Raw genomic sequence first — 12865 nt, forward strand, 5'->3', positions numbered from 1 at the left:
AAATCATAAATTTTGTGCATCCCTGTTGGCAGTCTGTTGGAATTGTTTTTTTTGCTCTTCAAAGACACACAGCTGGTCCACACAACGGTGCTCCCTCCAAATCTGGTGCAAACCCAGCTGCTGACATGTCCTCTAATGACAAATGAAGTGTTAAGGCCCACGGCTAGTGGTCTAGTGGTTGACCTGTAACCTCCGTTGTGGCCAGTGTAAAACATGGCTGACCAGATGTTGTCCCAGAGGGAAGTGCTGACCTCAACACCATGCCGTCATTGACTTATACTCAAGTAGATGGTGCCCAGACTGTGCAATGACACACAAACAATTGGTTGAATGAGAATGTGTAATTACTGGGAAGGTCCCAACACTATGCTTAACGATGTTCGACAAAATATTGACAAACTAATCATAGTATATTTGAGATTGATTGAGCCATATTGTCTGTCATGGCCAAAGGTCAAAATACAATCTGGAGACCTTTAATCATTTTATGATACAGGTCTGAACAATGATGTTTTGATATATTCCCTTTACCATGAACACACCAGAAAATGTTGTACTCAAAATGCCTCCTGGCATTTACCAGTATGATACCATCTCAGCCTTTGGAAAACGGCCTTTGGATCCAACGTACCCTCCCCCAATGTACACATACAGAAACACGCCCCCACCTGTGTCATTTCAACAGCATTTGAGACACATTTTGCCCCAAGCTCAGCCAACTAGCGCCCAGTGAAGATGCTATTGCGGCTCGTAGCAGCAATCTCCTGTACAGTCATATGTCACAAATGGGTGTCAGCTCGTATTACTGTGGAGGGACGAGGGAAAAGAAAACTCACTTATCAGACAGCTCATAGCCCAGACATCTCCCCTCTGTCGACAGCTCCATTTGTGGACACTGCAATGGATTTTTTTTTAGATCCTTAAATCATAAACTGTCGTCCATCACTGGGGGGAAATGGATGTAATATACCCGGGCCAGGTGTTGTGTAGATTTGTTGACGTGATGCAGTGGTAAACACAATATGAGGTAAGATTTATGTAAATGCATCATTGCCAGTGATGGCAGATTGGCTGATGCTTTATGATGATCCTAGACCGGAGGACATATTGTAAATGTCAAAAGGGGTGTAGACAATAGAAATAGAGATGAGAGAATGGAAATGATAGTTGTGGGAGATAGTTGTGGGAGATGGAGAAGTATTGTGTTATTATGGGATATTAAGGCTGTTTATATACAAACACAGTTTTATACAAACAATGTCTGACTGTCCCACATTTTTGTGAAAATCTGTATTACCTTGGACTGCTGTATTCCATTATGGCAGAAATTGACCTAAAAACTGAATGTGAGGGAGACTGTCATCTAAAAATGATTCATAACACCGGTCATGCAACCTTGATAAGGATGCAAAGTATAAACACTATTATTGTAAATCGTAGTCCTACTACACACAAAACCATCCATCGTAGCTCGTCCACTAGTTTACTCGCTAACGTGCATAAATGCTATTGTCACGCCTATTGCATAACTAAGTGGCATGCCCAGGGTGGCAAAATGAGCATTAGGAGCCTAGTCTATGGAAGTTTGCCACAGGAAGTGTAGCGTTATCAACTGATGTAGCATATGCCTCTCGTGGAAGACTGGTATCCTTATCCACAGTGGTAAATATCACTAGCCATTTGACACACCCTGATCTGTGGAGAGGAACTGGACCGTGTGGAAATGTCAAGGCCTTTATTCCATTGTTCAATGATCTGGTGCCCCAGCTGTCTCTCCAGTAATGGGAAGCCATAGCTGAGGGCGAGCTAGCTAATGGTGGATGGTTAGCATGGCGCTAAAAACAGACGTTTTGAAAAGTCATGCGAGAAGAGAAGTCAGCAGACTGTTGTAATTGATGAGATGGAAAAGGAAGAAAGAAAAAGTAAAATAAAGGAAGATAACTGGTCGGTAGGGAGGGAGAGATGTACTGATTTACTATGATATCACATAGTCAAGACATCAACTTTTTCTCACTTCATATGGCAAAAAGCCCAGTGTGTCATTTAACTTGGTGAAAAGGTTCTTACATGTGAACTTTTATAGAGGCCAGATTTACTACTTTGCATGTTGTCTGCTTAGTTTGCAGTTTAGACACACGCCATATAACCTTGTGCAAAGATTTATTTTTGCAAACTAAGTAGCTAATCATGTCAAACCCAATTAAATGTGCTAGATATGCTAATTAGATTCTGTTGAGGCTGACAGGTATTCAATGTTCATTCCATCATGCAAATGTGTTATAGGTTAACATTTTCCCTGCTATGTATATGTTTAAACAAATCAATACTTATTAATAGAATGCATTTGATTCAATATCAATATACCAGTAGTATTTTACTTAGTTTGGGATAACATCACCATTCATTAAAATATATTTATATATTTGTATAGGTATGTTCTTCTCACACAGATGCCTTCAAAAACAACATACAGGTATTTTTTTTTAAATGTACATTAAAATCGCATTTGTTACCTACAAGGGAACCTACCAAAGTATAGTTATGAATTGTCCATCAATCAAGTAAGCACATTTTGTCAGTAGGAACATTACAGATTCTGTCACGTATGCGATTTAACAAAATTAGAAATTATAATCGTGTGTTAAAAATGTCACATTCACACTTTCTCCGGCCCTGCAATTCTCAGAAATCATTAGTTCTCTGGTGAAGCTTCTCCACCTTCTGCATGAAATTCAAATCATATTTAACTCATACCCAATCAGAATGTCACTCAGGTGGACAGCAGCCAACAGGCAGCCAATCACAAGTGTGAACAAATAAATAAATAAAACCAACACAAAGAAGAAAAAATAAATAAAACAGAAATAGGCCGACCTTTACTAGCTTGGTACTGGCAGTTAATTAACGTTGGTAGAATGGAGACAGGTCAACATCTATGGGACTGTACATATCTGTACATATCATGCTGTCTCTGTCAGGGAGATAGAAACTGTGGTATATTAGACCCATGTTGGGTGTCTGGGGATGACATCGAAAGCTTGAAGTTCTGTTCGTATTCTATTTTTTGTAAAACATACAATGAGAACTGCATGTAATGTAGCCACTTTGGATAATCATAATTTCTCAATTAGATCCACGTTGTAGAACAAACGCAAACAAAAGGCAAACAACTACATTACTTCACATCTGTTCTGTTGTAAACAACTTTGTTTTTCCTCTCAGGTACTCCTGTTCTGTCCGACTGGTTGGGATTGGTACTTTGGCACAGTCACACGGGGATTCTGTTAGATAAAGTGTGTCAACAATCAATCTTCACCGGTACTCTGTCTTCCTACTGTGGTCCTCCAGTGTCAATATGACAATCCAGCTGGGATATCTGTAGGAAGGAAGTGATGACCATTACCTCTCGGCCAGAAAGTAGTATTTGTGACCACTACACAGAGATAAAGCCCTTTATCAAACTGGCAACTGGGAGCATACTTCATAGGTGCTGTGTGTGTGTCTTGCCATTGACTGGACTGGATGGTATGGCATTGCTTATGCCACATCATATTGACCATTCAAGTCACAGGGGTGTTACTTGAATTGTAACACAATTCTTGGGTTACTTGAGTGTTGCACAACAGATTCATGAGGCTACAAAAAAAAATCAGGAGTTAAAAGATGCAGGGAAACACTCAACACAGAACAATATATAGTATCTGTATCATGGTTTAACTTCATGATACACAACTGATTACACAATGCTCCAGGTCAAATGGAGTACAGTATTGATCAATTTTCCCCATTCCCCCCTCCTCAGTTCAGTAACTACAATCTAACCTGCAGATGTTGCTACTGTGTATTACTACAATCTAAGACTTGAATGACAGAGGGTAGACTAGACAAACAAACAGCAGCCCGAGCTGACTGCGCTCAAAGGCTCTTAATCCACTCCTGGGAGAGAGGGGGAAGCGGGGCTCAGGACAGGTGCATACACACATGGAACGCTCACATATCGGAACGCCTTCCTCTGGCGTTAGCAATCCTGGAGACTGTTTGAAGCCTCGCACCACAAAGGCGTTTAACAGATTATATGAAAGCAAATCGATTTTTCCATCTACAGAAGGCTTCTAATTAAGTTGAACACTAAGACTACTGACTCTTGAGGCCCACAGAAACTGACTTAGATGGTAACAATTATCATTATCATAAAGCACATAGCCTGCAGAGTTTTCCTTATTTCAACACTGTATTGTAGGAAACACTGCATGTCTTTCACACCGTTTGTCCTGGGATCCAGATTCAAACCACAAATGAACTGCAAGTAACTGAAATGTGTGCTTAGCCAGTCATTCATGTAATTACATCAACATATCTGCTTATCAGTGTTAATGCGTATGCATCTTTACCAGTTAAGTTGGTCTAGACAACTAGTTGTTCTAGACAGCACGGCCTGACCAGCAGAAAAAAACACCCAATTAAGTTTAACTTTACAATAAGTCATTAACATTCACACATACTTTTGTATTGTCTGTGTAAACAATGTCCTCCAAGACAGTGCTTGTTTACATCGTTGGTTCTTCGCCTAACATCCTTATTTACTCCGTAGTGGTCGTCTGCGAATTTGTTGTGGTTGACCTTTCCAGACAAGGTTTCCAAAGCTTAGCGAATGGAGAGGAAAATGACATTTAATTACTGTTGGGCAGTCATGCCGTACGCCTAATTATGATCCCCAGAGTTTAGTCATCATAGCTAATTAACTTTTACTTCCCACAAGGCTTTGTGGCTTTATGTAGGAGCTCTGTAAGTATGCACCGGGACATAATATAGAATTATTGACAGCGTTTGGCCGGTAATCCTATGAAACCATCTGGTTGGAAATGTGTACTTATAGCAATGGCTGGCAAAGTGTGTTTTTGCCTGGGCAGTCAGATAATCGAGAGTTATATGAGCACTGTAGAGTTAGAGTTACAGCTATCGTTTATCAGTTTAAACCTGAATGTACTCCTTTCTGTCACTCCTGGTAGGACTGGTAGTCATCTTTAAAGGGAATCGATCAATCGTTCCAATGCTCTAAGATTCAGGGAGAAGTCAAAATGCTAAATGGGAGATGCACTGTGGTGTCCTGGCAGGACAATAGAGCAGGGCCGGACAAGCTGAGAATACAAAAGGCTGTCTTGTCCCTCAGATGCTGCGGTTGGCAGCTGGGAGGACGATCGATGCTCCTATCCCACAAGGCCTTTGGGGTTTGGGTGGAATAGACTGGGCTAATTGGTGATTGAAAAGCCCCTTCAGTGTGTGGACTGCTTAAAGGTCATTTTGTCACAAAATTGAGTGTGTGTTTAATGGATATAACAATGTGCACTGAATGTGAATAAGAAATGCACGCTCAAATTTGTATTGTTTCCGCAAGTTTTCTTATCTGTTGATATTTGTAATTCCTTGCTTTGGGTCAAATGTGTTGTGATTGTTTTTGCCTTCCGAGGTCTTCCTGAAGGTAGAGCGTGTTGCTTGCGCTTCAGCAATATTATGTCCACTTCATTTATTTATATTTCTTCCCCTTACACGTAAGAACAATGGTTGTAATGTAAAAATGTGTATATGTCATCTATGTAAACATCTGTGTAAACATGTCATCTCAGTTTGTGAATTTAGTTAGCCTAAGAGAGTTTACAGCTGATGCTGAGTTGGTAGGGATGATGATGAGGGAGAGGGAAAAAGTTTAATTTATATGGACATGCAAAGACAGTAGTTCTGTCTTTCAGCTGAAACATCATTGCTAAGTGTGCTGTTCGGTTGTATAAATACAACAAACAGTAGATTACTGTGATTAAGTATGTGTCACTAAGAACTAACCCAGAAGTGCCCAATTTCAAACTCCAGTCACGCCTCAAGACATTTACTTATTATTTTATAAACTGCTATTTTAGATACAAGCCTCGAGAAAGTCACTGTCCATTTTATGAACTGTTCTTATAAATAGAAGTTCAAAGTTGCCTCTGTGTTTGTGTTTAGCAGTCAAAGTTAATTCACTGTCTGATATTATCCTCCAACCCTCTAACTCAAGGCCAGGCCTGGGCTGTCTTATCAATCTATTGACAGGTCACCTGCGTCAGGGCCAGGCACCAATCGTTGCCGCCACCGCAGGGGCATATTAATGCCCTATGGGTGGCTTTGTTTTGGCCACCTCAGCACCGATCGACCCCCAAGCACTGTCCAGGGAAAGATAGATGGGGTGTCAAAACTTGAGGAAGGACATTGGATCTATATTAAACTACACAAGGCAGAAACCCATATTATATGAGGCGTGACCGGTAAAACGGCATCGGTGGCATTCAGAATCACGTTTACCATAACTATGGGCCTGGTGAAACAGTTAAAAGAACTTGAAAGAACCCAAAAGTAACCCTGACGTCCCTTAACATAAGTTACTCAAAGTGCCTTTCAGACAGTTTTTGGTTGTTGTTTGTTTTTTTACAATACATCACACTGTCATTAGAAATTGAATTACCAACCCTTGAGGGTTTAGGTTGGTTTCAGTGCAGTTCTATGGGCATATGGGAAACCCTCTGTGATGTTTCTTGTAAAAAGGACGATACAAATACAATTTGATTTACCACATTGGAATCTACTGGGAGTCAAACTTCATTTTTAAATGATGGTGGACATATTCAGCACAAACATGTACTATGCAGTAAATTGTACTGTTTCTTATCTGTATACATTGTTATCATGATAATGACAGCTTGTTTTCGTTTGACCTTATTGTTCAGCAATAGTTTTTCTCAAGGTATGAAAAGAAACCAAAAGTCTTGTAGAGTTGAAAGAATGTCAATGCAACCTTTTTGTCTTTTTTCTCAGTGATTGTGTACATTCAACATTGTGCTACATTCTTATTCTTTCTACATGGGAAATGCTGCTTACTGTGAGATCGGACCAGTGCCTCTGTGTGTTGCCACTGACAGACTCAGGAAGGGTGGAAAAAAACAATCCTGCAATTACGAGCATAAATGACAATATGCTCGCTGGCAAAACCGGAGGCCAGCTGAAAGCCTTCGTGAAATGAGAGAAAGGGGAGGAATGCAACATTCTGGGGCAGACACTTGGCTCCCTCTCATAAGGATGGCGAATCAGGGCGCCTAAATGAACAATTTACTTCCCTCGCTTTTAATGTTTAATACTTATCACCCACCTCTGCTACAAATGGAATGTGATCAGGCTAAGATTCCACCTGTTTGTGGGAATGCAAGAGTTTCAATTACCTCCGACGGGCCACAGGCAATCGTAATAACTTCTTAGTTAATTTGGGTTGGAATTGGCCGCGTGGCATGGCATTGTAATAGACACCTCCAAAACATGCATTTCCCCCATGGCCGGGTCCTTATTGGGAGACTGGCACCACTTAGCTCTGTCAGGCCCCCTTGGCTTGTGTGGAATAAAGGTCAAGTAATCAGGCATCTGGAAGGACAGCTCATTTGTCATCCCTTGATAAATGCGTCAATGGCTAATCTGTCAAGCAGGGCCGATTCTGCCGCCCTCGGAAAAAGGTTAACAGATTCAAAGCCGCAGCGGATAGGGCACGACAAGAAAGTAATGATGGTTTCGGTTGCAGAAAATCTTCATTTGGATTAAATTGTTTGGAGGGATATTTGTGGGGTGTTTTGGGCTGGTAATTGTGGAAGGCATGGCAGGCTCTTTAAATGACAACCTGCCGAGATCAACTCTAGCTCTGGCAATACATTACCACCAATGATGCCTTTTTATGTTCCACTTTAAGTAAAGAGATAGGCTTCTGGTTGTTTCTTTCTCTTCCTTTAACCATCTTTTTTTTCCAACCCTGTCTCTATTCCCCTGTTTTTCTATTTCTCTCTGTTGTATACTCCCTTTTCCCTCTCCTTTTCATTTCCCCCTGACTCTCTCTTTTCCAACTTCTTGAAGTGTTGAATAACTACCAGGGATTGCTTCAGGTTCTGATTCCCTTGCTAGCTTTTTTTCCTATTATTCCCCAGCCTCTACACAATGACAATGCCGGAGCCTGTCTTGAATAGCCAATACTGGTAAGTCGTCCCGGAAAATAAAATAGATTAGAATCAAAGAGAAAATGCTTTTCACCTGTGAGTGCCTCAGTCTTTCAGAGAGCTCCAGATGCTACAGCTACCCCCCCAGATACACATTAGCTTTATGCTACATGAAATTGATCCAGGATTTTGGGGCATATGTCTGCCAAGGCTTTGTTATCTTCAGCACTGTAGAGCCATTAGAATGACTGTGTGTGCGAGCATTTTGCTTCATCACAGTTCTACTTTACCTACTGTCAATCAAAAAACTGTCTATGGCACCCGGTTTATGGTTGGATGGATTCCCATGCACTGATTGACTACACATCACTGTTGAAAACAATGCAGTATCCCTGTTTGCTCCAGGGCAGAGGAACTTCTTTGTGGCGTCTTTTTTGCTGCGATTTAATTGCATTTTTGAATACATTTGTGCTGCTGTTTTTCCAGACTTTAGAGAGAACCAAGGGAGGAAGAGACTCATCAATAAACGGTGTGTGCAACAGTTTCTTTTTGGTGTGAGGTCTGGTCTGAGAGAAACTATAAAGTGAATGGATTTACAGTTCTGCATATGAGAGGCAGAGGGAGAGAGGTGGAGGGATATGTGAACATTGTCACATTTATCCATCGTTTGTCTTTTCTTATCATTCATCTGGAGAACGCACACACACACACACACACACACACACACACACACACACACACACACACACACACACACACACTCTACATACCCACAGCAACACACATACACACAATCCTCAAAAGCATGCACGAATGCACGCTGGCTGAAACTGTCAATCTCTTTCTGCCTACCCTTTTTTCGTTGTAAACGTCATAATGTCAAATTCTACACACTAATGATATATGCCTGCATTTCAGCAGCAACACAGAGGAACCTTTCCCTAAAGAAAGAGCAAGCAGACCATTTCAATAACAAGTGCCTATTGGCTTATTTCTAATGAAAGAATGAAAGAATATAATTCTAGCTTTATTTCATTTTGAATTCATAAAATTACTTCCTGTGCAGAGACCTAGTGGGATGAATGTACCACTTGAAGAGTTTATGGAAAGGTAAGTGGAGGAAAGTTTTCAAAGGGGTACTAATTTGACTAAAAGCAGGGCAACCCCGCAGATGAAGAGCTGAACATCTCACAGAACTCATACTTGTTGCACCTACTACAACTTGGAAGAATTGACTTTGAAACTTTTGTTAGCAATTAGCAAGTGGCCAACACACCTCCCAGACCCCTAAATTGACACCCTGTAAGACAGAAGGCAATTTAATAGGGGAAAGGGGGAGGGAGGGGGGGGCATTGAAAGGCATATCCATGGAGAGCTGAAGTGAGGTCAGTGCTTCATCAGGGGCTTGCAGACCCTCCGAGCCCTCCAAGACTGGGGAGATGAGGGGATCACCAGGGTGTGAAATGGCCGCCATGATTGGTCTGAGGCCCCAGCCCTACAGCCCATTCTCAGGTCTGTCATGTCCTAATAAAGCCCACCAGAGCTGGAGGAGGCTCAGAGATGACCCATGCCACAAGATACTTTTGGCCATTAAAGAGTTATTCCGCTCAAAAATGGCCCATTGTCAATTACTATAGACTAGATGGAGGTTGTTGGAGATCACCCACTCCAATATAGCTTGTATTGTTCCAGATGTCCCATGTCCCAGATGTCCGTTGCTTGGTCTCAGGGTCAGTGTTCTGTGTTCTTTTGATCCAGTCAAAATGGTCAAGGAAAATGTTGGTGACTGTGAAAACAGTGACAACTGGTCCCCATAAAGATGTTATGTGAGATGGTCAGATGGTGTTAACAAGCTCTAAATCAGAAGAACATCATGCCACATGCTTACATCATCCATCAGAATTGTATTCCCCCCCCGTAAGGTGTTACGGCACTACACTGACAAACCCAAATGTTCCAATTTAGGAAATGAGTGGAACTGTCCATGTATCTTTGTTTTCACACAAAAAGTTGAACAAGTGTACAAGTTAGGACCTCGGCACTGTCTGCAACTGAGAGTGGCTGGTACATCAGTGAGGTACCTAGACGCTAAACTGGGCCAAGGAGCATGCCTTTTGATGTTACAAGTAAATATAGCCGGTTTCCTCAACGGCCTCCCTCCTGGCTCTTGCGCTCCTCAGTATCTGGGAGCTGTATGTTTTCATATTGCTGAAATGTATAATTCATCATGCAAATAATCTGGCACGAAACAAACGCCAGCGATCCCTAAAGGGAGTGCTATCTAATGAGTTCAGTAGATAAAATATTCATACCTCTGCAAAATGGTGTCATTTTTTCTCCTCCCTGCAACAATGTGCCAATAAAAGCACTTGTCCAATATGCATTAGATACACTGGCAGACAGGCCGTGATAAGATTCATTGATCATTGTCACCAAAACTGCTCTGAGTCTAAATGTGTTTACCTGCCTGTGCAGTCGAAAAGATGACGGGGAGAGATAAATTGACAGCGTATAACTCCATTAGCTAATATTACCATCTTGGGCCAGGCGGACTCAAACGGACAGACATCCCAAGGCTTTTATCAGAAATGTCATGGTGTCTACCCATCAATTGATTCCACTGAATTCTCCTGTCGGGTAATTGCCTTTCTAAAATAAGCAATATGCTTGATTTCTCAAGCTCTTTCTCTCTCTGTTTCTGTCTTACCTGGAGAAATAGTCTAACGAGTGAAGAGCTGTGGGTTTTAGATCATTATTTCTATGCTGTTGACGGGTTTTTTAAACCGGTGAGAGATGTGCAAGTGAAACAATCTTGATTCTACTTTATCTTGCACATTTAGACACATCATTTTAACTTTGGGGGCCACTTTTGGTGTAATGATAGGCACAAGTGTGATGTCACAATATTAATACCTCTCATTTTCTCTCAATACTCCTCTCCCCATCATTTTTGGATACAGAAGATTGAGGAGGGGGTGTCTGCGTGGGTGGACAGTGAAGGAACCAACCCATCTCTTCACCCATCCCATCCTGTTAAAAACTGAACGATTTTTCCATCACTCGCAAGGAGCTCCATCCATCACACTGCCTTTCATGCCTGCTTGCCCTTACCCCTCCCATCCCCCACCCACCTTGTGAGATTCCCCTTCCCCATAATGAGAGGGGGAACGAGGGCCACAGATCTCAAAGTCTCGTCCTGAAGACCCAAACGTTTCAGTTTTTGTTCTAGCTCTGATCACTAATCATGGTCTTCCACGGTCCTTCACTCAAGGTCACCTGTCTGATCAAATCCTGAAAGTAGAATCAAATATTGTTTGGATTGTGCTCTTATGTAAAATCACTGAGCACTAGAGGGCAATAGAGACTACAATCCTCACAAAAGGACCCACACCTTGAAACACAGTGGAGAAAGGCAAAACGATTCCTTAACGTTAACACAAAAATGACCCAGTGGACTTGCTGTTTCGAGTCTGTGTCAACCATTATTGTCTAAAACAATAATGGTACATTTCATTAAGTGTTTTGATTGCACATTATAACTAAGGTAAATGTTTTCCATTCATAATGAGTGCCAAATGAATCCCAATCCTGAACCACTCTCTTGAGAAGCAGAGAGGATTTGTGAATTGAAACTACATGCTACTGTATATGGATGACAATTACAGTAAGATCTAATTGTTATCTGTCTTTTCTTTATCAAATATCTTAAGATGATGTTGTCTTTTTGCAAAATTTCCACCTTTGACTTCAATCAATCAATTCAAACAAAACAACAACTGTAATGCTACTTTTGTTGTTAGGTAACCAAGGCAATAGAGAAGCAACTTACTAATTGGTGTCATGGGCCCCACACATTTACATTTAGTCATTTAGCAGACGCTCTTATCCAGAGAGACTTACAGTAAGTACAGGGACATTCCCCCCGAGGCAAGGAGGGTGAAGTGCCTTGCCCAAGGACACAACATCAGTTGGCATGACCGGGAATCGAACTGGCAACCTTCGGATTACTAGTCCGACTCCCTCACCACCTCAGCCACCTGACTCCCCACATATTTGTTAGCCCTCTGTGAGGCCTTATTGCACCCAGAGATATGTCTGATAACATCAAGATAATCCACTTATTTTATATTGATCAAAAAATAAGGATGCATTTGAGAATTCTTCTGTTGTCTGACAAGATAATTAGTCCAAAAGGCTCGAAAACTGCTAATTATTGCAGCTTTGGACACCATTATACATTTTCTATTACCTTTACCTGACCCTTTCAAACTAAAACATAGTAATTCAACAACAATGAATGCAGAGGCAACCTATTGATTTTTTTCTCTCTGGATTTACTAAATTATGATTATCCTGGTCAAAGAATGAACAACATGGTTGTTTTCATTGAATTTTTTGGCCCCAGTAAGATGTTTTTTTTTTTGCTCATTATAGACATCCCTTAGAGGTCTGCCTACCTCTCTTCTCTCTTTTTCCATCTCTTTTTTCCTTGTTTTCCCTCTAACCATAGTAGCGCAATTAATCTTAATCACTTGGTGATGTCCAATCAACCCAAAGATTTATTGAGATGAAAGAAGACAGGCACAGTAAAAGAGCGCAATCAGGGAACATGGAAACTGAGGAATGAAATTATGATTTATCTATATTAGAAGATCAAGGGATTTACTGTACAAAGGTTGCGTATTTGCATTGTTCAATGATGATAGTAAACTTAAGACAGGTTCTAATTGGGAAGCGGACAAATCACACACCTAGAGCAATCCAACAGCGGAGATTCATGACACTCCTCAATGCAGTCTAAATAAAGCTCAATGAACAAATTGTCTGTTAGATTTCTCCACTATGACAATTCCTAATCAACGCTC

At 41.2% G+C, this 12865-nt stretch overlaps 1 long non-coding RNA gene across 1 annotated transcript in view; it reads left to right on the forward strand.

Annotated features, from left to right (window-relative positions):
• Nucleotides 1-11059, forward strand: part of LOC136942522 (uncharacterized) — a 34771-nt gene extending 23712 nt beyond the window's left edge. The window contains exon 4 of the long non-coding RNA XR_010876602.1: nt 10961-11059. This is a non-coding gene — a long non-coding RNA (uncharacterized lncRNA). The remainder of the gene's footprint in view (nt 1-10960) is intronic.
• Nucleotides 11060-12865: the final 1806 nt, after the last annotated feature.

Source organism: Osmerus mordax, chromosome 4, assembly GCF_038355195.1.
Source record: "Osmerus mordax isolate fOsmMor3 chromosome 4, fOsmMor3.pri, whole genome shotgun sequence".
In the NCBI taxonomy this organism is placed as follows: Eukaryota; Metazoa; Chordata; class Actinopteri; order Osmeriformes; family Osmeridae; genus Osmerus; species Osmerus mordax.